At 40.2% G+C, this 23,553-nt stretch overlaps 1 protein-coding gene across 3 annotated transcripts in view; it reads left to right on the top strand.

Annotated features, from left to right (window-relative positions):
* The window catches only part of CHRM3 (cholinergic receptor muscarinic 3), a 469,040-nt gene that overhangs the window by 347,748 nt on the left and 97,739 nt on the right, over positions 1-23,553 (top strand). The window contains exon 1 of one of the 3 annotated variants that reach the window (XM_058542951.1): positions 3,484-3,801. The exons of the other annotated variants lie outside the window; for them this stretch is intronic. The gene's annotated coding sequence lies outside the window, so the exon portion shown is untranslated. Of the gene's footprint in view, positions 1-3,483; positions 3,802-23,553 lie in introns of those variants that run through there. 3 annotated transcript variants of the gene reach the window in all.

Genomic DNA, 23,553 nt, shown 5'->3' with positions numbered 1-23,553 from the left:
ATAAGTCAAACAGCACATTCTATTCTAAGATGTTGACTTTACAACTATATTCATAGGGAATATGTTCAGCTACAAGTAATAGAATACCATATTAATGGCCTACATCATTAAGTGCTTACTTTGTCTCAAATATGAAGACATCTAAAGGAAGGCAGGTGTTGCTCTTGAATTCACTGTTCAATGCTGGCATCAAGGGCATATGCCATTTTCGTCTTTACTTTTACTATTCTTAGCACATTAGCCTTCCTCCCTATCCTTGTTGCCTCATGGTTGCAGGGTGGCTACTGCACCACCAAGAATCATGTACACATTCGAGGTAGGACTTAAAGTACAGGAGCAAAAGATCTCTTCTTTGTCTTTTAATTCTGAACAAGAAGTCTTAGCTAGCAGTCTTTGCCTTACATTTCCTTGGCCCCTTACCCATGGCCACTCATCTGTCAATCACTAGTCAAGGGAAATGAGACAAAGATGACGAGTTTAAGATGATTTAGTTTGAATCAAGCATGATTCAACCCCTAGACAAGGGAGGATGAGCATAGCCTCCTTAAGGAAAGGAATCTCTACCTGTTACTTCAACACATAAGGATTTTGTTAGAATGGAAGAAGGAAGGAGGATGAGCCTTTGGTGAGCAAAGACTATCTGTGCCAGTATTGCTTAGCCATTGTCAGATTGGTAGGTGATTGGATCTAGATATACTAGGGAAAAAAAATCATGAAATTTGAGGTTGGACAGGAAGATTCTAGTTCTACTGTTTAGCAGCTATGGGAAACTGAGATAATTACTTAACTTCTCTGGACTTTTTGTCCTATGTATAACAAAGGAGAAAATACCATATATCTCATGAGATTATTGTGAGGACTAAATCAAGATGGCTGACCACAAAGACAACACTGTGCCACATGGTTCACAGTACCAGAGCCCTTCTTTATTGGTCTGGGGGCAGGAATGGAACTTGATGGATTCTTCTGTGCCTTTGAGTTGCAGTCTCCATTTGAGTCCACTGGTGTCACTGTTCTTTGTACAGTCATGACTTTGTCAGGTTAGATATAAATTAGGTGCTTTAAAAATGCTAAGTATGTATTTAAATAGTCAAAGTAGGAATACCTAGACAACGTGTTGATTTAAAGAGAGGGGTGAGGTGCTCACAACACACAGTAGTTCCTGTGTTGCTTAATCATGAAAGCCACATATTGGTTCAATGTGGGGAAAAGAAAGATTTGCACAATCAGGATGTAGAAAAAGAAAATTTAATCTAGGAACCAATGCAAAATGAAATTTCCTTCGAATCTGAAGTCCCTGGGTGACACAGCTTTGATAGAATAAAACGTTTTGTTCATCAACAATGACAGACATTCCATTAAATAAAATAATGAGTCCGAGGGATTACATCATATTTCAGAATAGTATTGACCATCCAAGGCTCTTCACCCATCCTTCCCTTCCGGCAGCTTTCTCCAAAATCTGGGGTTGCATTGGGTCATAGAGGGATGTGGCTGAAGTCCCTCAATTTAGAAAAAAATTATCTGATCCCTGCCTTGTCAGATATTCCTACTAATAAAAAGGATCCGGAAGGTTTCCCTTCACAGAGGCAAAGGACACCTTGTACCACTCAGGCATTTCCTAATAGCTACTCTGGGATGCAGAGAGGGAAGGATTTGGGGAAGGGGAAATAGCATCCTTAAACCTTCCTGTACAATAGTTCTGGAACCCTTCCTGTCATAGGAAAGAGAATCAAGCTCCAAGGAGAAAAAGGATCTGAAGAAAACCAAAAAGCCAAAAGTTTCCCATGTATTCTTTATATGAATTCTGTCTTTTTGGAGCTCTACTGAATTCAAACTTTGCAATAGGTGCTATTTGATATCCTTCCCTTATCTTACAGCCTCCCTTATCTGATCTAATTTGGGATCATCGTCCCCAAAAAAGTTTAATTCTTTAGATAACTTTAAAAAAAAGAATTCACATTCATTTTGAGAATTACTAAAATATCAAACAATAGCTTTGACATCCACGTTAATAGTCCAGTAACACTTCTATATTTATTATTAAAGTAGTAGTTTAAAGCTTGCCAGTTTTCCTGCTTACTTCTTCCAGAATATGTGAACTGCAGCCTTGCACAATAAAGTATTACTCTCTGAAAAGTACTTACTTGGGAAACTCCAGGTACTCCTTTTATATTTAATATATTTAGCTTTTTAAGAGGTGCAGGGCTGTCTGTGAAAATGTTCAAGATTCCACCCAGATGGGAGGGATTTTTCAGTTTTCAAAATCTTACCTAAAAGAATTCCACTGCGTAAAAGGTTTAAAAACACATATTATCTTTTGTAGTATGAATAGAGAAGTGCTCTGGGTCTTTTTAAACAGAAGATTCACTTCAACTTTAACTTGTACTTTTAGAACTTACAAAATCCCAGCACGAAGGAGCATTTGCTGTGTTCCCTGGCCGCTGTATCGCTGTGGCGATGCCTGGAGTGTGCTTGATCTGGATTCCATTTTAGACAGCCTGGTGAAAGAAAGCACAAGGGGTTGTAAAAAATAAATGTGGAATAGTATCATGTTATGAGACAAACAAACGTGGCATATCGCTCCAGTTATCATATAATCACTGGGAAACAGAGAGGAGAAATAGACTATCACAGGGCATAATTTGAGGAGAAGCAGCCTGCGAGTTAGGCTGCCGCTCTTACTAACAGAAAGGGCAGAATAAAAGTTTTTAGTTCGGTACAGGTAAGTTTAGAAGAAGGGAGATTTCTAGGAAAGATTGGCTGACTATAGTGCCCCGTTGCAGCGTCTCAACCCTAAGAGACTTTTAACATGAAAGGTATCTGCAGCCCTGAAGTCCTGTCATGTTCTCTACATGTTGTGATAAGAGACATCTGATTGGTTTTGCACATCCATGCTTTCTTTTGTGCTTGTTGTTTATTTCTTTCTCCCTTCATTTTCTTTGTATTGTCTTCTCTGTTGAAACGGGTCTCAAACGGTGATTTGGCCCTGTGGACATTTCTCCTCATACTTCTATAGCTGCATAGTACAGGGGCTAAAAGCACAGACCACGGAGCCACATTCCCTGGGTTTGAATCCAGGCTCCACCTCTTACCAACTTTGTGCCTCAGTTTTCTCATCTGTAAAGTGGGGATAATAATAGTTCCTGCCTTCTAAAGTTGTTATTAAGATTGCGTGAGTTAATGACTGTAAAGTCCTTAAAACAATGTCTAAAACATAGTAAGCATTAGACAAGTGTATCTTAAGTAAATTTTTAAAATATGGTACTGGTTATTTAAAAAGATAATAATATAGAAGATTGTTCAGTATATTCTCATCTCTTTCAACATTTCTACTCAGAACTAGATGCCGTATTCTGTATCTCCCTTCTCCCCTGGCAGATAGTAAGCCCTTCATAAGATTTTATGAAAGGAAGGAAGAAAGAAGAAGAAAGGGAAGGAGAGGAAAGGAAGACTGCCCCTGGGAAGGGATCTGCTAAGTGATGACCATGCCAGGGGACTGACTGCATAGTGGAATATTGAGTAGTACATCCTGCATCCATGAGCTTGAGCAATAATTCTCTCAGCCAAAGTTTTTTGACTGTTTATGTAATGCACTGTATTATATTTGTATTCTAGAAAAGTTGTTAAACAGATGGTTGCGAACTATGGGACAATAGAAGACATCTCTAGAGATAAGCAAGAACTCACCAAAAAAAAGTCAAGCCAAACCAACATCATCATCTGTTTGACAGAAGAGATTAGTAGAGTAAAACATTGTGCATCTTGATTTCAGAAAGACATTTGACAAAGTTTCTCAAGGTACTGTGATTGAAAAAAATGTGGATTGCTTATAATGCAATGAGATGGATGTTTAGTTAGATCAATAACTAACATTAGAAATAACAAAGAAAAGTAACACTATTTCATAAAACTTTGTTCTGGAAATTGTGCTGTTTGGGGTGGAATAGTTATAATCAACTGAATTGCAATGAAGACTTCAGGTAGATAAAACATTAAATGTATCACATTTAAGTCAGTAAACATTAAGCCCCAAATTTGGGTAAGGCACAACGTTTTTGTTTTAGGGAATTAGGGAGATGGATGGGTGGTGCACAAACGTGAAAAAAAATACAGGTTTCTCCTGTTCTTCGAGCAAACAGGTTATAAGGCTGACTAAAGATTTATGCTATTCAGACGTAAATCAAGTGCAGAAAAAACTAAAGAAACACTCTAGAGAGCCGACTGTATTCTAGGTTTTATGTAAGACATTAGCAGCACACTTGAATCCTTCGAGTTGTTGGAGGGTTGCATTTCTGGACACCTATATGATATGACTTTGGCCAGTTTTTTTGTTTTTTGTTTGTGTGTGTGTGTGTGTGTGTGTGTGTATGTGAGCAAGATCGGCCCTGAGGTAACATCTGCCAATCCTCCTCTTTTTGCTGAGGAAGACCGGCCCTGGGCCAACATCCGTGCCCATCTTCCTTCACTTTATATGGGACGTCGCCACAGCATGGCCTGCCAAGCAGTGCGTTGATGCGCACCCGGGATCCGAACCAGCGAGCCCCGGGCTGCCGCAGCGGAGCGCACACACCCAACCGCTTGTGCCACCGGGCCTGCCCCTGGCCAGTTTTTTTTTTTTTGTAAGGGGAATATAAGAAACACAGAGTTGGGTTTCACCTTTGGCCAATCTACTCCGGTGTTCTGCTTAACAGCAGCAGAAATCAAGTGCACATTAAGCAAGGCCATATCCTTAAACTCAAAAGTATAGTAATATGGTCTCAAGACATAAAATTGAACTATTAGACTTGATATTATGCAAACCATCTTTTGGAGTTCTATATATTTTCATCCTTTAACAATTCTTGAAGTAATGAGTGACAAAAGTTTACTATATACTGATTAAATGGTGCTTTTTATTTATCTTAAATTTATTTCTGAAATCTTCAAGGTGTCACCTCCACCACCCTCTCCCCTACTCCGGGTTGTAACAGCATCTGGCTATAAAAGTTCCGTGTTTACTCTACTCATGCCCTTTTGATTGTGTAGACTTTCATCAGCTCCCTCTTCCACATTCATCCTGGCAGACGAGAATTTATACAAATTTAACAGCCCCCTCCCGACCTTGATCATTTCCTCTCCCTTTCTTTGGCCCTTCTCCAGCCACATTATAGGATTCTCGCAGGGCAGTGAGGAGGAATGCACATCCCTGCTGTGAAGTGGATGGTTGTGAACCCGCTGGTTTGCATACAGTGTTTTCCTGATAGCAGCTAGGGGATTTGGATTTGATTCAGAAATGACTTGGACATTACCCACACGCAATCCTGTAATTCCTCTCCTTAGAGCCACAATTACAGGGGATGCCAGGTCCTATTCATTTTGGCCTTTTTTGTCCAACTTTTCCTTCTCTGATTATAAACACTTGCAATGACCATATAAAGTCGTGTCCTTAAAGGAGACTCACTTATAGTTTCAGAAAGGTGATGTCTCTGATTGCGGCTCCATTTCTGTTCTCATTCCTTCCAAAAGGGTAGTTGAACAGTATCTTCTTGTCACTTATCAGAAGCATAAGTGGACAGTTTTTTCTTTCTTTACATTTTCAGTGATCACCTGCTAATCAATCTTGATTTATGGGTTTATTTGTTTGTTTTTATTTGTTTATATTTTTAAGGACTGAATTAATTTAGCAGCAGCAAGGCCTTACACAAGTCTTTTGCGCCTCTCTAAATCTTTCTCCTCCCTTGATAAATATTTGGGGTTGGGGGGAACTAAGTTATTTCTAATGTCTCTTCCAGGTCTATTTCTCAGTGATTTTAGTTTAGTCTTTTTCCTCTTTTATTGCTTGCTAGATTTGCATACCAAATTGTTAATTAAAACCAAGCAGCATTGCATCCTACAGTTGTCTAGCATTTCCATTGTCTTCTCGGTTCTCTTACTCTCTTTCCAATTTGCCATCTGTCAGTTTGCTGACTTGGCAATGTCTCCACTCCCCGTGTGTCAGCTTTGCAACCTCCCAGCAAGGCTTGCAGCTCCTTCCGCGCGATTTGAGGGTCTCAATATAAATAGAACCAGGGAGGCAGAGGGAAGCCTTCCAATCTCTGCAGTGTGATTGCTCCCCCTTTAAAGCCACGCAGTGCAAGGCGAACCTCATCTTGGCCCATGATTATAGATGAACCTCCTTGTGACTTAATTTAGGAGTTTTTCATTTATATAGATCAAGTGAAATTATGAGATGGGAAACATTATAAAACCTAGTTATGGACTTCTTAAAGTTAAATTCTGAGTTATGAAGGCTGTATTATTTTTAATGGATTTGGGAATTTAGTTGAGATGAGCATTTGAGGATTTAAAAATAGAAAAATAAATCATTTAAGCCCCTGTCTTTCTGTGCGCCTGCATAGAGACCACTTAGATAGCTTGTTTTCTTCTGTTACCGTCTCGTTGATTTCTCTGGGCTCTTTTGGCTTTCTCTCCGTGTTTGTCCTACTCCTTTCTCTTCTTTAGTGTGACATTTCTTTCTCTTTCTCTTTTTTTTTGATGTCTATCTAATTTTTTGTTATCTCTATTGATATTTTGTGGATTTCTCAGCTCATTTTTGCCTTGGATGATGATTTCTCCTGATCCCACATGTATCGTCTGGGATTGACCTGGGTTACTTCCTCCATGAAAAAATGGGCTCGAAACTGACTGTGGAAGCAGCTGTCACCAATAGGCTGTGGCTTTTATTTAATCTTCATAGAAAGGTTCAGTTTGTAGATCCTTCCTGCTTTGGCACTTAGGAGCCTTTCCTATACAAGGCAATGGAAATATTTTCTTTGGGTAAAATTACGTTAAAAAAAAATGGTGTGTGTGTGTGTACATGTGGGTATAAGTGATCGTACGAAGTAGGTCCAAGGGCTTTCGTGATATTAACCAATCTAATATTTTAATCATATTATCTCTGGTTGCTTGCTTGAGTGTGCTATACATTAAGGAGTTCGTCAGTGCACTTTTAATCCATCTTCTTCTGTTTCCTCTACAATAGTGTTAGCCGGTAGTTCTTCTGATGTCCATTTAATTTCAGGAGGACTGGATATTGCTTTAATCCTTATGGAGTCTCATTTAATTTCATTTCTAAAACACACTCTAAGAGCACTCCTTTCCCCTGTTGTGTATAATTCATTATATTAATATTTTCTCTCCACTCTGCTAGGCTATGGCGAGGCAAAAGCAAATCATAATTATTACCAACACTTGTAAAGTACTGTGTGCCAAGTACCATTCTGAGCACTTTCCATGTATAACCTCATTTAGTCCTCACAGCATTCCTATAAGGTAGATCCTCTTATCAGGCAAAAGAGACAACACTGTAGTGTCACCCAGCTTTCGGGAATCATTTAGCTCAATGGAAGGCAGTGTAAGTACCGCGTGAAGAGAGTGCAGGAGAGGAGTTTGGAGAGCAGTATGCCAGATTGTGGAAAATCTTGTAGCTAACTAAGAAGTTAGAAGTTATAGGGAGCCATTAAAGGACATTATGCAAGCAGATTCAATAAGATTTATTTTTCAGAAAGACCACTCTGGCTTGAATGTAGAGGTGGTTGACAGAGGGGCCAGACAGAAGGCAGAAAGACTAATTAGTGGGTGATTGCACTAAACTAGGGGGGAATGTGAGGAGAAGATTCAAATGTAAGGTATTGGCTTTTGTAAATAGGTGAATGATACCAATTTATATAGAGAATGCAGGAAGACCAGGCAAGAAAGCAAAGATGGTGAGTTCCATTTTGGGTGTCTAGAGTCTAAAGTGCCAGGGTCATCAAATCGTGGTATCCACAAGGCAGCTGATGAGGCGTGTCTGGAACTCAGAGGACCTTTGATCTGAAGAAACAGAGTCCTGCCTCAAGATGGCTGGTAAAAGCAGGGGATTCGGGCCACACATGGAGTGAGATGTGCATGGGGGACAAGGATGCAGCAGAAGCTGTGTAGAAGCTTGAAAGAAAGAAAGAAAGAAAGCCAGGAGAGAATCAAGTCTGAGAATCCAAAACAACAGTTTCCAGGGGCAGGAATGATCAATAACCCAGATTCCTGAGAGAAGTAAAATGAGAAGAGAAAAAGGGTCATTAGACTCAGCAATTCAGAGGTCTTTGTGACCTTAGGATAGTTCAGTGGAGTGAAACAGACAGACCCATGCTGCAGTGTGATCATGCTGCCCGTGCTGAGAGGATGTGGGAACACTCAGCTCTGAGTGCTCTTTTAATGAGAATGAATGTGATAATCAGCACAACGGAGTTCTCGTTACGGCTCTCTCATTTACAACTTGTCTGATCTTAAGTAAGTGGCAACACACCTCTTACCCACAATATTCTAACATATAAAGTTAATACTATGCATCTCAAAGAATATTTTGGGGATTAAACGTGCCAGTATATGTAAAAAGATTTTACATATAGAATATGTTATATATTCAAACGTGAATATATAACATAAATATATATTATATATGTATATATATTTAAAGTACATTGTTAATGTGAATGTTATTATTTTAACTATAAGTCTTAGATGAAATAGTATTTTTCTTCCCCTGAATCCCAAGGAGGGCAAATATTTTAATATTGGGAAATCAGACAACCACTAAGCTCCAGCAACTAGGCACTTTTTACATTTTTTATTTGGATGACCCCATATGAAAGACTGCAGTACATGTTAAATCACCAAAGAAAGATGAAATTTCATTCGATTATAGGGTAAAGCATATTTTGTGCAATTTAATTGTTTGAAAGGATATTGAGGGCTGGCCCCGTGGCTTAGCAGTTAAGTGCGTGCGCTCCGCCACTGGCAGTGCAGGTTCGGATCCCGGGCGCGCACCAACGCACCGCTTTTCCGGCCATGCTGAGGCCGCGTCCCACATACAGCAACTAGAAGGATGTGCAACGATGACGTACAACTATCTACTGGGGCTTTGGGGGAAAAAAAGGAGAAGGATTGGCAATAGATGTTAGCTCAGAGCCGGTCTTCCTCAGCAAAAAGAGGAGGATTAACACGGATGTTAGCTCAGGGCTGAGTTCCTCACCAAAAAAAAGGGATATTGAATATGAATTAATTATGGCAATTCTAGCTGATGTAATTGATAAACTCCGAAAACTCAATGGATTAAAACAGTGTTAGCTTATATTTTGCTTATGCAAGAGTTTACCCTGGGTTTTCCTGATCAGGCATCTCTTCTCTGAGCAGTAATTTGAGGATCATTCCATCCTCCAGCTCCATCACGTTCAAATATGGTTTCCATGATCACCCTAACGGTGTCTCCATTGCAGCCATTTGGAAGAGGGAAAGAGCGTGTACAGTTGGTCATTGGAGGGTGCTGTGGGCCAGGCCGGAAGTGGTGCACATTACTTCTGCCCATGTCCTACTGGTAGCACTCAGATCCTACCTAATTACAAAGGAGGCTAGAGAATGTCATCTAGCTGTGTGCTCAGGAGGAAGAGAAAACTGATTTGGTGAAAATTAGCCAGTCTATGCACAGTATGTAAGTGATAAGAAATAGGGCATATATTTTTACTGTTATTAACCAGAATACCACCTTCCCAACCACACTTAATAAATATGCAGTTAGTTCCCTTTTATTCTTTTGAGGATTCCTTAAGATAAATGTCTTTCCTCCAGCCTGGCAATTGTGCAAATCTAAACAGAGGTAAAAACAAAACTGTTAGTAGCAGAACTAAAAGTATAAGATAAGTTCTCTGACCTCTTGCACAGAATATTAGTTCCTAAGTTACATTAACGTCCTAGAGCACAAACACAATAGAGCCAAGACTGGGCTTGTGCCTCAAAATACAGCTTTATTGTCATCAGAGTCACCTGGAGGGTAAAGCCTCATCTACTGTGTATTGTACTAAAGGTGTAACTTTGTGAAAAGAACTGTTAAAAAGAAAGCGTACAATGAAATTATTCACAGATAAGCTATTTTGTTTTGTTTTTCACTAGTAAAATTCCACAAAATATATGGGAAAATAGCTGCAGCAATCTCTCCCAAAGAAAAAAACAGCACATCCTACAGCTTGTCACGATCAATAAAATTTCTCTAAAAGGGACACATTGAACAATTTCAGTAATATTATTCAAGATCTGCTGAGCAGGGAGAATTGAGAAGAGTGAATACATCTGCGTATCTCTGCGTCTCGAGGAGCCATAGAAATGCAACTTCTGGCATTTCAATCTTTCTAATCAATTTTACTTTTTGATGTTTGAGGTAATGATGCATTTTCCTGGCCATCCTAAGACATGCTTTGCCCTGAGAGATCGCAAACCAAACAGAAGGCCCAATATAATCTCTGCTGGTTCTGAAAGCTTGAGGGAAAAAAAACAAGTTATTTCATTAGGCGCAGACACTAAGATGGTGTGAAAAGGAGAAAACAGGTCCTCGCAGAGTTGGGTAAAGAGACAGGATCAAAAGCCTATGGATTCACCTGCAAAGATGAGAGAGTGATGGGGACATGGGGATACCAGATATACACTGGGAGGGTGGGCAGGTACAAGAAGGCCTACAATAATGTGTATATGTGTTGATAAATATATGTATTTAGTCTTATAAACCCTGCTCAGATTACTGGTTAAAAAAAAAAGAAGAAGAAGAAGAGGAAGAGTCCAGTGAAAAGGAGAAGCACTTGGGCAGGTCAAGACACAGCCGAAGTTTTCTCACTTCCCCTTCCGTGCATCTCACCCTCGCCGCTGTCCGCAGCTCTGGCTGTCTTCCAGAATCTCTCTCTCTTCAGCTCCTTGGCCACTGGAGTATCAAGCCTATTCGAAAAAAAGTCCTATTTTTTCCTGTGCCCTTTTTTGACCTTGATTTTCACTGTCAACACCATGGAGGAGGAAAATCCCTGCTATTTATGTGTGCTTTTGTTTATATATTACTGAGTACCTATGCCAGGCATTGTACCAGACACCAGGGAAACAGTGATGAACAAGACAGAAATCCCTGCCCACTGAGAGCTTTCAGTCTGTTCATCACAAAGCTTCTGAGATGCAGAATGAATGTTCAGACATCAGCTAAAGAAAGCCTACCTGGCAGACTCTGGGCGAGGCTTTGTAATAGAGAGCGACAAAAGCCCCTTTCTGGCTCTTATGAAAGGCCTAGTCAAAACAAACCCTGAGAAACTTTCAACATTAATGTGTATTTTAATATTCACAAACGGATGAGGTCATTTTATAAAATTTTCCTCATATTCAACAAACCATATATACGATGACGTCTAAATTCATTATTGTCTTCTCATTTATAGCAACTTGTTAAAATAATACATGTTCGTACAAAGCTGCAGGATGTTAGAAGTTGAATGGAGTTTAAAGATAGTAAAGTCAAAGGCTCAGAGAGGATAACTGGTTCTTTCCAAGGACGTTCAAATAGTGGACCACAGAATCAAGTTTAAAACCTAAGCCTTCGACCCTGGGCTTGAGATTTGTTCATCAAATTACCGCGTTGCTAGCGTCTTCGGTAAATTATGACGTGCTTGAATGACACAGCTATGATGTGCATTTTACAGCAAGATCTAGCCTATGGTTTGTGAATGGCCTAGTTGCAGATGCCATTAAATAGAAAATGATTCTCTTTTCTGGTACGGGTATTAATAGGAAGCCAAATCCTGAACTTGATGGTCACTCTTCCTGGCTAGAGAGAAACTTTGACTTGCCTCACAGTTATTTTCTGTGAGGCAAAATTCACAGAAACTCTACAAATGTGCTTTAGTCATTTCTCATTATTTGTTACACACTTGGATATTTTCCCAATAGTAGAATATGAATTATTGAGCTTTTGTAAAAACATTGCTATCTTTTTGTTTGGCCTTTTAAAATGAGTAGCCATTCTAAAAGGTACTGTATCACCGGTTTCTTAATTCTCTAGGGATTACTTCAGGGTTATTTATTTTAATATAGTTTTATCTTTTGTCTCAAGAGATTAAGATTTTGTCTGCCCCTGGAAGAGTGATAAATAAAATCACAGTGACACCATGGTTTTTCACTGGGACAGAGTCATCAGGGGGCACTGGCAAGACCAGTGGGCTTCCCTGTGGTGAGAATCACCTCTCAGATTCTCCACTAAATTATCATAATTCCAGAACAGAATGAGGGGAAGCATGCTCACATTAGGGACTTTTTGAAAACTGATGGTAAACAATAAGACCATAAATTTGAAGCAACATGATTCCTAGAAACACCAAAAATTTTACTTAACTGCTCAGGCAGAAGAATTAAACATATCAGATTAGCAGTCATGGAGTGAAAGCTGCTGTAGATTCTCTTATCTTTGAGTTCTTAAGCCTGAAGACATTTCCTCTGCTTGGATTAGGCAGAGTACCCTAACTGGAGGGAAATTGGCATATCTCCTCAGCATTTTGAGGAGTGTAGGGAATTCTCACTGTATCACAACCTTCTGTGTTAGAAGTGAGCAAATGTGTAACTTGCAGCCAATGAAATGTGTACTTTCTGCTCAGATTACCTGCTGTCAATTGTTTAGGCCAGAAAATTTTTATTTTCTGTACAGCAAATATTTCTGAATGGAAAATATAGAGATTACAGTAAAATAAATGATATGCCAGTTATTAGCTCTATCATTTCTGATTGGAGACAATACAGAACACACAGTGAAATGAATGACATGGTAGTTATTTGCTGTAATGATGGCATGTACACGGGGGGGAGAAAAACGTCAGAAGTATAGCAAATACCTTAGAACGAACTTGAGTTTGGTCTCTTTCCACTTATTAGCTTGTTCCTTTTTTATCTTTTTCTCTTGGGCTGACCTGTAATTTGTATTCGATTTATTGTGCAACCATCATATAACTCAAATGGATGCATCAGTAACATACAAGATTTCAGATATCAGAGCAAAAGGAGTGGTTACCAAGCATCTGCCATATACAGTCTGTGTTTTGTTTTAATTCATGTCAATTGGGCACTTGATACATTGTTTTTCTTTTCCTACCAGTAAAATGTGGGAGTTGGGCTATACAAATTCAAATTCGGGGATTTGTTTCAGCTCTAACTCTGTGGTTTTAATTATTATCCTCTGAACAAGCAGTAGGTTTTCTGTTTATTAATTTGCAAGTTTTATAAGATATTAAGCCACTTCTAATATTAACCAAATAATTGATATTACGTTTCTATGTCTCCATTCCATCATTTTCTGTGTTCATTCCGTAATTTCAAGATGTTTCTGATTAATACCAAGAAACTTAGTAGGTCTTTTAAACAGCAGAATTGCTGTTATGTTGGTCAGATAACAGTATTTAATTTATCATGTCTCTGTAAATATCTGTATTGGATAATTCCCACAGTTGCTTTTATTATCCATACATGAGAACAGATTACCATTAACTCACATCGTGAACTAACTGTTGATGTTCAAAATCCTTACAATATTGTACTGGTTATTTTTAAGAGGGTAACATTGTCTTTAATTATTTTGCACTTTTTATGTGAAAAGCAAATTAGTATATCTTCCACGACAAATACACTTTTTTAAACCAAAGTTTTAGAAAATATTAGTTTCTCTGGTGTTAACTTTTCTAAAGTCCTTTGATTGATTTATTGAGTAACATTTTGAAAATGAGCTGGCATGGGGCCGGCCCCCTGGCTTAGTGGTTAGTTGAGCGCACTCCGCTACTGGCGGCCCGGGCTCGGATCCCGGGCGCGCATGGACGCACCGCTTCTCCGGCCATGCTGAGGCCACGTCCCACATACAGCAACTAGAAGGATGTGCAACTATGACATACAACTATCTACTGGGGCTTTAGGGAGAAAAAAAAAGGAGGATTGGCAATAGATGTTAGCTCAGAGCCGGTCTTCCTCAGCTGAAAAAAGAGGAGGATTAGCACAGATGTTAGCTCAGGGCTGATCTTCCTCACACACACACAAAAAAATGAGCTGGCATAAAATGTAGGTGGGGGATAATGGATATTTTTATTGATGGTCTTTAAGAGTAATTTTACTAAAGTAGGTGGGTTTAATGGAAATTTTTTATTGATGATCCTTAAAAATAATTTTTCTCAAGATCCTCCAAGAGAATATATGCCTTTGACTAAAGTGACTTTAAATTTTGTTCACCAGTGAAGTTTAACTGCAGCGGGAGTGGCTTGTACAGCTACTGGGCATTTCAACCCTTATGCTGTGAGTTAGCACATAGTGTCTCAGGGGATGGTTTCTGATTAATCTTGTGTGAAGCAGATCACCTCCATGCTGTCTAAGTTGGCTGTCTTTCAGTGCTTGTTCATTGTCCAAATACATGCTGATTGGAGTCAGGCAGGAGAATAAGATGAAGGCCTTTTTCTTAATTTCTTCATTTGCTTCCTCCTTTCTATAAAATGCTATATTAATCTGTGATAATAGTGTACTTCTTGAGTGGGTTTACTGTAGCTTCAGAAACTGGGAAAATGTTGAAAAGATTCACGGTTTTTGTTGAAAATTGGTCATCCTTGCGTTTTCATGAACAGGGGATTTTTTTTTAAGATTTAAAAGGATCACGTTTTGAAATAACTGAAAATTTTTATTTGTTTCACTGGCAGCACATTAGATCTGACCAATTCATCTTAGTCTGAGGTGAGTATAAGTAAACTATCATCTCCACATGATAAGGTGTAAGGGGAATATAAGCTCATATTTTTACATTGACTGTGCTCAGGGACATTTACATTCTATTCTGGCAGGGGGAACACAAAAGAGACATTTCTTGGAGTCTTCTGGCTGAGCATATTTTTAAGTTCGTAGAAATGCAAAATGTTGAAAATTCTTTTGCTCTCATAGTTTGTTTTAAGACATTTGTTAACGTTACCACTTTAGACGAATAATATGTATTAAATTTGCACCTGGATAGAACCTCGTCTCTCTAAAAGAGCATCCAAGGTTGCACTTATATATAAGTGCTGGAGTTTTGGTGTTTTCCTCCTTCCTCCATACTCTTATCTTTTCCTTTAGAGTTGAAGAAAGAAAATAGACAGAATAAGATGAATGGAGAAGGAAGGCAGTAACAGAGAAAAACGAGGAGTAGAAATCAGTGATTTGCCTATATATCACAGGGAAGAGAAAAGTCATACACTTTTTAAGGGATAGAGGTCTCAAAACGAGCATACGTCACAAGAGGTCCTTTTGAGTAGGCAGAGTTTCAGTATAACTTTCCAGTTATTTCATAAATAATGAATGGGAATTGGAAATCAGTTGTATAGGCTCCGTGTACATTTTGGTGCAATTAGCTATCGCTTTAGACTCGTGTGTGCACTGGCAGATGTCCGGGGTCGGAGCACTTGGCTGATCCACCTCTCAGAGGCTTCCTCTCAATTGTTGAAAGGCGTGATCCCATTGTCCCATTTTGGCATCCACCAAGTCATACCACAGTGTATTTCATCCACTATTGTTTGTAAACAAAACAAGTGAATCCATCAACTATATGAATATTTCACCTTACACTACACTGATAGTTTTTTCAATAAGAATAAGACAAAAGGTCTGAGTTGTTCCAAAATATTGGTTTAAAAATATGAAAATGGTTAGGCCTATTTGAAGGACTAATTCAATTATATAATGGAAAGCAGTTTATATAGAGGATGGTTGTTTTCAGTGTGTAGCGTGCAAAAAAACGGTAGCAGTTTGTGTGGTATGCCTCCTTCCTTCCCCTGTGGGGTCTGTTTCCATTTGCTGGACAGCGTTTTAAGAGCTGTATTTTCAGTGCAGGGGTCATCTCAGAATGAGGCAACTAGGGCAGATATAACAAATTACCTCCTTGATTCTTTACTTCTATGCCTAATGCACACCAGACCCACTCCTTCTGTCTTTTGACACCTCCTTTTTTCCAATTACTCTAAAACTTTGGGATCGTCTTTGTTTCTTTCTTTCTCTCCTGCTGCTGTTGGCTCTATCTTTTAAAAAAACATGTACTATCTGACCAGTTCTACGAGCCCCACACCTACTTCCCCATCCAATTCACCGTCAGCTCTCCTCCGGATTATTTTAATCTCCTCACTGCAATTCCTGCTTCCATCTTTGAACACACAAGTCCTTCCAGCCTATTCTCAACATGGCAGCCAGAGAGATTCTTACAAAATGTAAACCAGACCATGATGCTCAAACTCTCTTATTCACAGCTTTATAATGGCTCCTCCTCTCATCCAGAGTAAAATCTAAAGTCTTTGCTGGGACCTGAGGCCCTCACTAATCTGTTCCCTGCTCCGTGTCCAATATCATCTACCACCATTCCCTTCCCTCTCTGCCTGGTCCGTACTGGCTTCGTCACTATATCCCATACACAACAAGCATGCTCTTTTCTGAGCACCTGGAATTCCTGCAGTTGTCTTCATGACTTGCTCTTTCTTCCTTTAGATCTCTGCTCAATATCAGTCTATCAGGAGGCCCCCTTTTACAAACCTAATTAAATAGCCCTCCTCTACAAACACATCATTTCCTTCCCCCTTATTTTTATTTATTTTTCTTCATGGTGCTTATTACCACATGAGAGAGAAAGAGAGAGAGAGAGAGAGATCAATTGATCGATCTATCGATCGATCCAGATAGATAGGTTGATCTGTCTATCTCAGGTGGTAATAAGCACTGGCCAGGTCCTCCTTCCATTCCAAAATATAAGCTTCTTGATGGCAAACCCTTTTCTGTTGACTCTATTCCTAGCACACAGAAGAGTACCTGGCACACAGTGGACACTCCATGAATGTTTGTTAAATGAATGGGTGATGCAAGGCATAAATCTCACTCTGCACAGCATCAAACTGCTCAATGCTACACTGTCTTAGGGAAGAGATAGCTCTGTGAAATACCAAAAAGCAAGTATTACTTTGCGAATCTCAACTGGCACACTTCAGTTGGAAGAGAGAGGTTGTTCCAGGCTTAGAAGTCGTTGAAGTCTTCGTGGTACAAATAAGACCAGCACTCAGCCTGGGATGATGGGTAGTGTTCAGAGTTAGATGCAGGTAACGGAGAGATTGTCAATCATATGCAAATGCAAGGCAGACAGTGAGAGATTTATTATTTGATGCTGGGGAATAAAAACCTCAGATTTTGATGTGTGTATTCTGGAGGTATTTTCAGTGAAATCTTGTTTGAAGCTGTTGGAGTGGATGAGTATCTAAAAAGGAGAGCGTAGCTGGAGGAGAGCTGAGACTAGCCCTCAGGAAGTGGCTGTGTTTAACAGACAGGGTGAGGGGTCAAGCCATTAAAGGAAACACAGAAGAGAAGACCAGATGTGTTGAAAAGAAGCAGAATAATGAGGTGCCAAAGGAAGAGGGGATGTTAAAAGACAAAACTGTTTCAAATATTGAGGTAAAGCCTAATAGAAGAAGATCTTTCGGAAGGATTTGAAACTTGAGGTCATTGGTAGACTTCGTGTAATTTAAGTGATGGGGAGGGGTGTCAGCTGGATGGAATGGGCTTAAAAGTGAGCATATGGGAAAGGGGCAGCTGGTACTGATATGTTCATGAAGTTAGGCAGGAAAAGGACCAAGACATCATAAATGCCATCAAGCAGTGGGCCCGCAGTTGAGAGACCTGCACTTCTCATGGGCAGAATAGAGCGCCCTCCTTTCCCTCCCTGTGTCCAGACTCAGAGGAACCAGGTGTCCTCTTCACAGACTCCCTCAGCCCACCCTCTCAGATAACCCTCTGGTTCTATTGTTATCTTCCTCTTCTCCAAAGTGCCCAGGCCCACAGATGACACTTTTCCACCATTGTCACTTTTAGTGACACAGTTCCACTTGCAGACATCAAGAGAAGCAGTCACATTGGGCTTCCATTGACTTTGCGTTTTCTGCCTTGACGATCTTTCATCACAGTGCAGAATCTGTTGTCTTCAGGTGAAAAAGTCACTCTGTACAACATCAAACTTTAACCACTCCACACAGCCCTGTCTCGGGGAGAAAATAAGGGATCTATAAAATATGGAAAACCGTTCATTCCCTTGCAACTTTCAATGAACCCATGAATTATTAGCGACAGAGTCAAATGACAGTGTGTCGGAAGCTTAGACTGTAAACAGGTGTCTGCGATACACAGGCGACTCATTATGCACCCTAAGAGCTGCCTTAAGAAAACTGCTTATTACCGGTCTTGTTAAAATAGATTTTTATTTCTTCTTCACATCAGGTAGTTTTTTTCCAACACTAATGATATGTGTAGGAATGTAAGAATAATATATTAGGACACTGAGGAGTTTTTTAATAGGGCTGGAGATAGGTAGGGAGGTGGAGAAGGGAATAGAAGGAAAGAGGGTTATGGTCATTTTTCTAAGATTTCCAGGTCAAGATCACCCATCTCCTTTATTTTCACTTCTTTTTAAAGGTGGACGATCTCTAGATGGCTGAGTAAATTTCTAATGGAGCACATGGCAGGTTCCTGTGGGGCCCAGTCATTGCTGCTCCTTTATTCCCAGCTAGAAAACCTTCAAGAGAAGGGACATGTCACTGTCATTTCTATGTTCCTCACATTAATTGGTGCAATGTCAGGCTCCTATTAGGTGCTCAATGACTGTTTGCTGATTTCCTCATCTTACTTAATCACAGTAGGTTAGCGCAGGTAGTTCCTTGGAGAGCATCAAGTTCGATGCTTCTCAACTTTAACATGCATGCTGATCACCCAGGGATCTTTGTAAAATGCAGCTCTGATCCTGTGGGTCTTCGGCGACGCCCAATTCTGCATTTCTCACAAGCTCCAAAGGTGTGCCAACATGCTTGTCCGCAGACCACACTTTGCATAGCAGGCATCTGGTGGAATGCGTCTCCTGCAGAGTCTGCCTACCACTGTGGGTGGGCTGAGGGGACCCAGCGCCACAGGAGGATCAAACTTCCTCTTCTTGCAGTGTTAAATGTGCTTGAAGAGAATTTGAACTCTAATATTTTAAAAAATATTTAAACAAAGATTTATTATTGTTTATTATTATTACGAAGCAAAATGCAAAATTTGATTAAGAAAATTTCTACGAAAAATATAAGGGATTTTTTGCAGTAGAGATCTCCTCCTTCAGGTTACACTCAAGGTTGGCCTCTAGGAGATGGATTCAGATCAGATGCTGTTAGGGGTACTTGGGAGGCAGAGTGTCAGAAGCACTAATCTAGACCCGATGAGGAAATGGGGACCCTGGGAGGTTCACATCGCTAGTTATCCTAATATGAAATTGATGACAACAGCTAACATTTTTTCAGTCTCTTACTATGTATGAGCCAGGCTTGGTGAGCAGTACATAAATTATCACATTTAATATCCAAGGCAGTTTCTGAAGTACATATTACTATTGTTTCCATTTGGATCTGAGGAAACAGGCTTAGAGAAGGTGGGTAGTTTGCCCCGGAACACACAGCTATCTTACATCAAGGTCCCTGCTGTCAACTATGGTGTTTTAAGGTCTCCTGAAGTAGGTACAGCCAGGGCGAGAACCAGACCCTCTGACTTCTGTCCAGGACTCCATGGAGGGGAGAAGCTGAGAGAAAGCAGGTTAGTGTTTCCAAAGAGTGCCTTTGAAAGTTATAGAAATGTCCCTCTTATTATTCTGGATATTTACTCCTTCCTTGTTTCTTTCATGATAACAATAAGCAGATTAACTAGGTTTTCTGTTCAATAACTGAGCCACAGTTCTAGGCTCATAGAAAATCAATACTTTCTCACTAATGTGTACCTTTCCTGCGAAGAAGCCATCAGAGTTAAAGGAACAGAGTGTCTGTAATGAGCTTTTATAAATTGCATTACTGGGGCCAGACCAGTGGCGCAAGTGGTTAAGTGCGCGCGCTCCGCTGCGGTGGCCTGGGGTTCGCCGGTTCGGGTCCCGGACGCACACTGACGCACCGCTTGTCAAGCCATGCTGTGGTGGCATCCCATATAAAGTGGAGGAAGATGGGCACGGATGTTAGCCCAGGGCCAGTCTTCCTCAGCAAAAAAAGAGGAGGATTGGCAGATGTTAGCTCAGGGCCGATCTTCCTCACAAACAAACAAACAAATAAATAAATAAATTGCATTACTAGGTGATGGTTAATGGGTTTCATTCCTTACACGAATGGAATTAAAAGCGTAGCACCTGGAGTGTTATAAAGAGTGCATTCTCTACGTCTATGCATTTCAACTGAGCATTCTAGAAGCTATCTGGGCAAATCTTTCGTAGTATTTTTCCATGCTTCTGATACTGCTTCTTCCGTGTTTGTGATACCAGATATGCACTGTGGTCATCCCAGAACAAGGACACACGTGCCTGCCGCCCACAGATCTACCTGGTGACCCAGGACATGTATAGCGGGAGCTCCAGCCCCGGTGGCAGGACAGTTTCTTTTATGCATTATGGCTCTCCATTCTGTAAAAGCACACTGAATTTTCTCCTCTTCCCTATAATGAATCCCTGACATTTCCAACAGTGAGAAACTCTGGATCGTTTCTATTAAGTGAGACTTATAGAGGTTGGGTTTGGATAAAGCCTAGCGGCTTTGAAATTATACAATCTGACGTTGCTGGGACCATCAGTAGCTCCCAGGGCAAGGAGGGGCCCTGAAGTTTTGTGTCTCTCTCCTTAAGCTAAGAACCATTAAGCATATGCTAAAGAAAAAATATTATTCCAAACCACGCAATATCATCATTTTGCAAATTATTTCATACCGATGGCTGAGAACATGTAAAAATTTAACACAGCTCGTTAGGCAAGAAATACAATAGGAGCTGAAAACACCACATGGTAAGGCAGTTCAAATCCCTACTACTCCTGTGAGTTATGTGCTAGAGATGCCATCCAACGGCCTAGCAGTAACCTTTGTTGTCGAGCGCCAGGAGTAAAGCGGTACATAGCGTTTGTGAGGAAGAGAAGTTGAGGGACACAGGACTCACTTTACATGGAAATGGCATGTGTAATTATCTCCAAATCTCAATCTGAGATTTGATTGAGAGGTGCAGGGAAGCTGCCCCACAGGAAAATATCTCCCTTAGTGAAGCCTAAAACGCTCCTAAAATGCAAGGTGGTAAGGAGACAGCCACATGTCTTACCTTCTTGCCAGTTTTAGGGCAAGTCTCCACTGTGCCAGTCCATTCTGATAGTCCGTTATTACAACACAAAGCCTAGCGCAAGGCGACAAATGCAGAGAATACTTTTCTAGAGCACATCCTGCAAATGTAAAGGTGCATATTTGCTTATCACTTCTTCATTTGGCTATGGTGGGGAAAGTGGAAAGAAATAAGTACTTAGAAACACAGGGCAAGCATCGACATCATCACACTCCTTTCAAAACCATGAATTCATTTTCCAAACCCTTTTTAAAAGACATACATTTCCCAGAGAGCACATCGTATCACCATGTGAGGCAAGAATCCTGGGAAATGTTTTCCTTTTGTATCAGTTGGAGCTGATAGAAAGAGCTGTGAATTTCAAGAGGTGCCTGGTCTCTCTACCCATCCTCACTGATCATCAAAGTTGTGACCATTTCAGTGTCAAATTTAATCAAATTCTTGAAGATCAACTTTTGTCTTAGCATAAATTTTATAGTCTTAGCCACTAAAATCAAATCTGAAAGGCATAAAGTAGGCGATCATGGCTAACAAGTTAAAGGATGCAGGCAGGTGAAGAGTAAGTACCACGTTGCCAAGCAGGCCTTTCATCAACTGAAGCAAGAAAGCAGGTCACCAGCCGTCCCTTTCAGAATGGCCTATTGGAGATCCCAGTGACTGCCTTATGTCATAGTAGCATTTGTATGAATTTAACTGCAGAGGCAGCCCAGGGTGCAGCAGCAGACAGACTGCTGTCTTGCCGTTCTAAGACTTGACAGATTTGCCAACCAAACCAGTTTACCTTTGAAACTAAGGTGATCAGAGGATTTATAGCCTCCGGGAGCAGTAGGCATTGTGGTAATGAGAGAAAGGCAGCCTTCCCTCTCTCAGGGGACTTTTATCTCTCCTCAGTGATGACAGCTTTATGATTTTACTGAGAAAATCCATGGAAGGTGCTTTTACAAAATCAACTGTATTTTGAGATATTTCCAAGAGCAATGGCATAAGAAAGAGGAACCATATTATAAAGTAGAATCTGAATAAAACTCAGGAGTGAAAAACGAGATGTCATTACCACGAGGGAAAATTGACTTTTTTTACCTCTATTCATCCCATTGCATTCTCACATGTCATCCATTGTATTTCTTTATTCATAATGGACCACAAGGTACAAGTTGTTCTTCCCATGGTAAAGACCTGTGCATTTGCTGTTCGACATTCTCTCCCGGGAAATTCTCAAAGTTAGGGGCCTTTGAGCTGCGTTGTTCCCACTTTGCGTAGGTGGACGGCCCACCTACCACTTCTTACTGCTGCATGTCTTGTCTTCATTTGGATCAGAACTGCCTTTTGTTTTTAAGGGAGTTTATTTTATAGTCGCGTTTCTAAGGGAGACAAGCTGTTGGTGACTCTGAATCCACAGCATCTTTCCTGTACAGTCATATGATCCACAGGGCATGTGCAAGTTCGTTCCCAAATCCTACGACTCAGCTTGAGCTAAGTGCGCTCCCTTCCTTCTAATTGGGGCTGAGGAGGCAGCAGAAGATAGAGCTATCATTCTTCAAAATCTTCTTGCCTCTCTCATTGATCCTTTTCTCTCTCTGTCGCTTTACGCTCGTATATTTTCCCCTTAATTTTTCTCTGCCTGGCTGTGACTTGTGCAAGCTCTTTTCTTCTCTCTAAAATGTTCTCCTTTATCACGTCCTTCTATTAATATATCTACTATTTAATTTCTTCTCGTTATTCCAAAAGATCATTAACTCATTTCCACCTCCTATTCCTCCACTATTCTGAAATCATCCTCTGCTCATTTCTTTAACTCTAACATTATTTACCTTCTAGACCTAAAATAAATCATAATGATGAGAGTAATAACGATTGTATGTTGAAGCTGCTGTGTTGCAGGACACACTGGGCTACACATTTCACATTTGGCATCTCATTTAATCCCTGCAAATGAAGGAATGGTGTCATGCTCTTTTAACTGATGAGATGTGATGAGGTTCATACAATGATTCACTGGCAGAACTGCTGGTCCAGCACAGTTAACCTGATTCCTGGTGTGCAAAGAAGAACGTGGCTTGCTTAATTATGAGCTATAACTCATAGGCTCAGGTGAAGTTTAACAAATATTTACACCATTTCACTCAGGGCCGTTCATTGACTCATATCCATTGATGCAGATAAATTTCCTTTACTACAAATCTATCAGTAATTATATATTGAATATTTATCTTAAGAAGCTCATAAATTTGGGTATTATAGGTAGACATAGTGGAGGATTGGGAGGTGGAAGGGACAACAGAAGCAGCTGAGAGAGAAAAAGATAATGAGAACAACTGTCTTCTCTATGCTTTTAAAGCCTCTACTCCAGCTGAGCTCCCCAGGAATCTGGGGCTATGATGGGAGGTGAGATGAGGGGTCAGAGCCTTAAAGGGTTGGACAAGAAATGGGCGAATTCATCTTGGTCCTACTTGCCCCTTTTCTGGGAAACTGAAGGATATTTCTTCCTGCTTTGGAGAAAACTACAAATATATTTTTAAACTGCTTGAATTGGTTTACCTAAGTATAAAAATTCACAAGGTTGAATTT

The sequence above is a fragment of the Diceros bicornis genome, chromosome 6, assembly GCF_020826845.1.
Source record: "Diceros bicornis minor isolate mBicDic1 chromosome 6, mDicBic1.mat.cur, whole genome shotgun sequence".
In the NCBI taxonomy this organism is placed as follows: domain Eukaryota; kingdom Metazoa; phylum Chordata; class Mammalia; order Perissodactyla; family Rhinocerotidae; genus Diceros; species Diceros bicornis.
The sequence above is the reverse complement of the archived record's forward strand: the minus strand, read 5'-3'. Positions and strand labels throughout refer to the sequence as shown.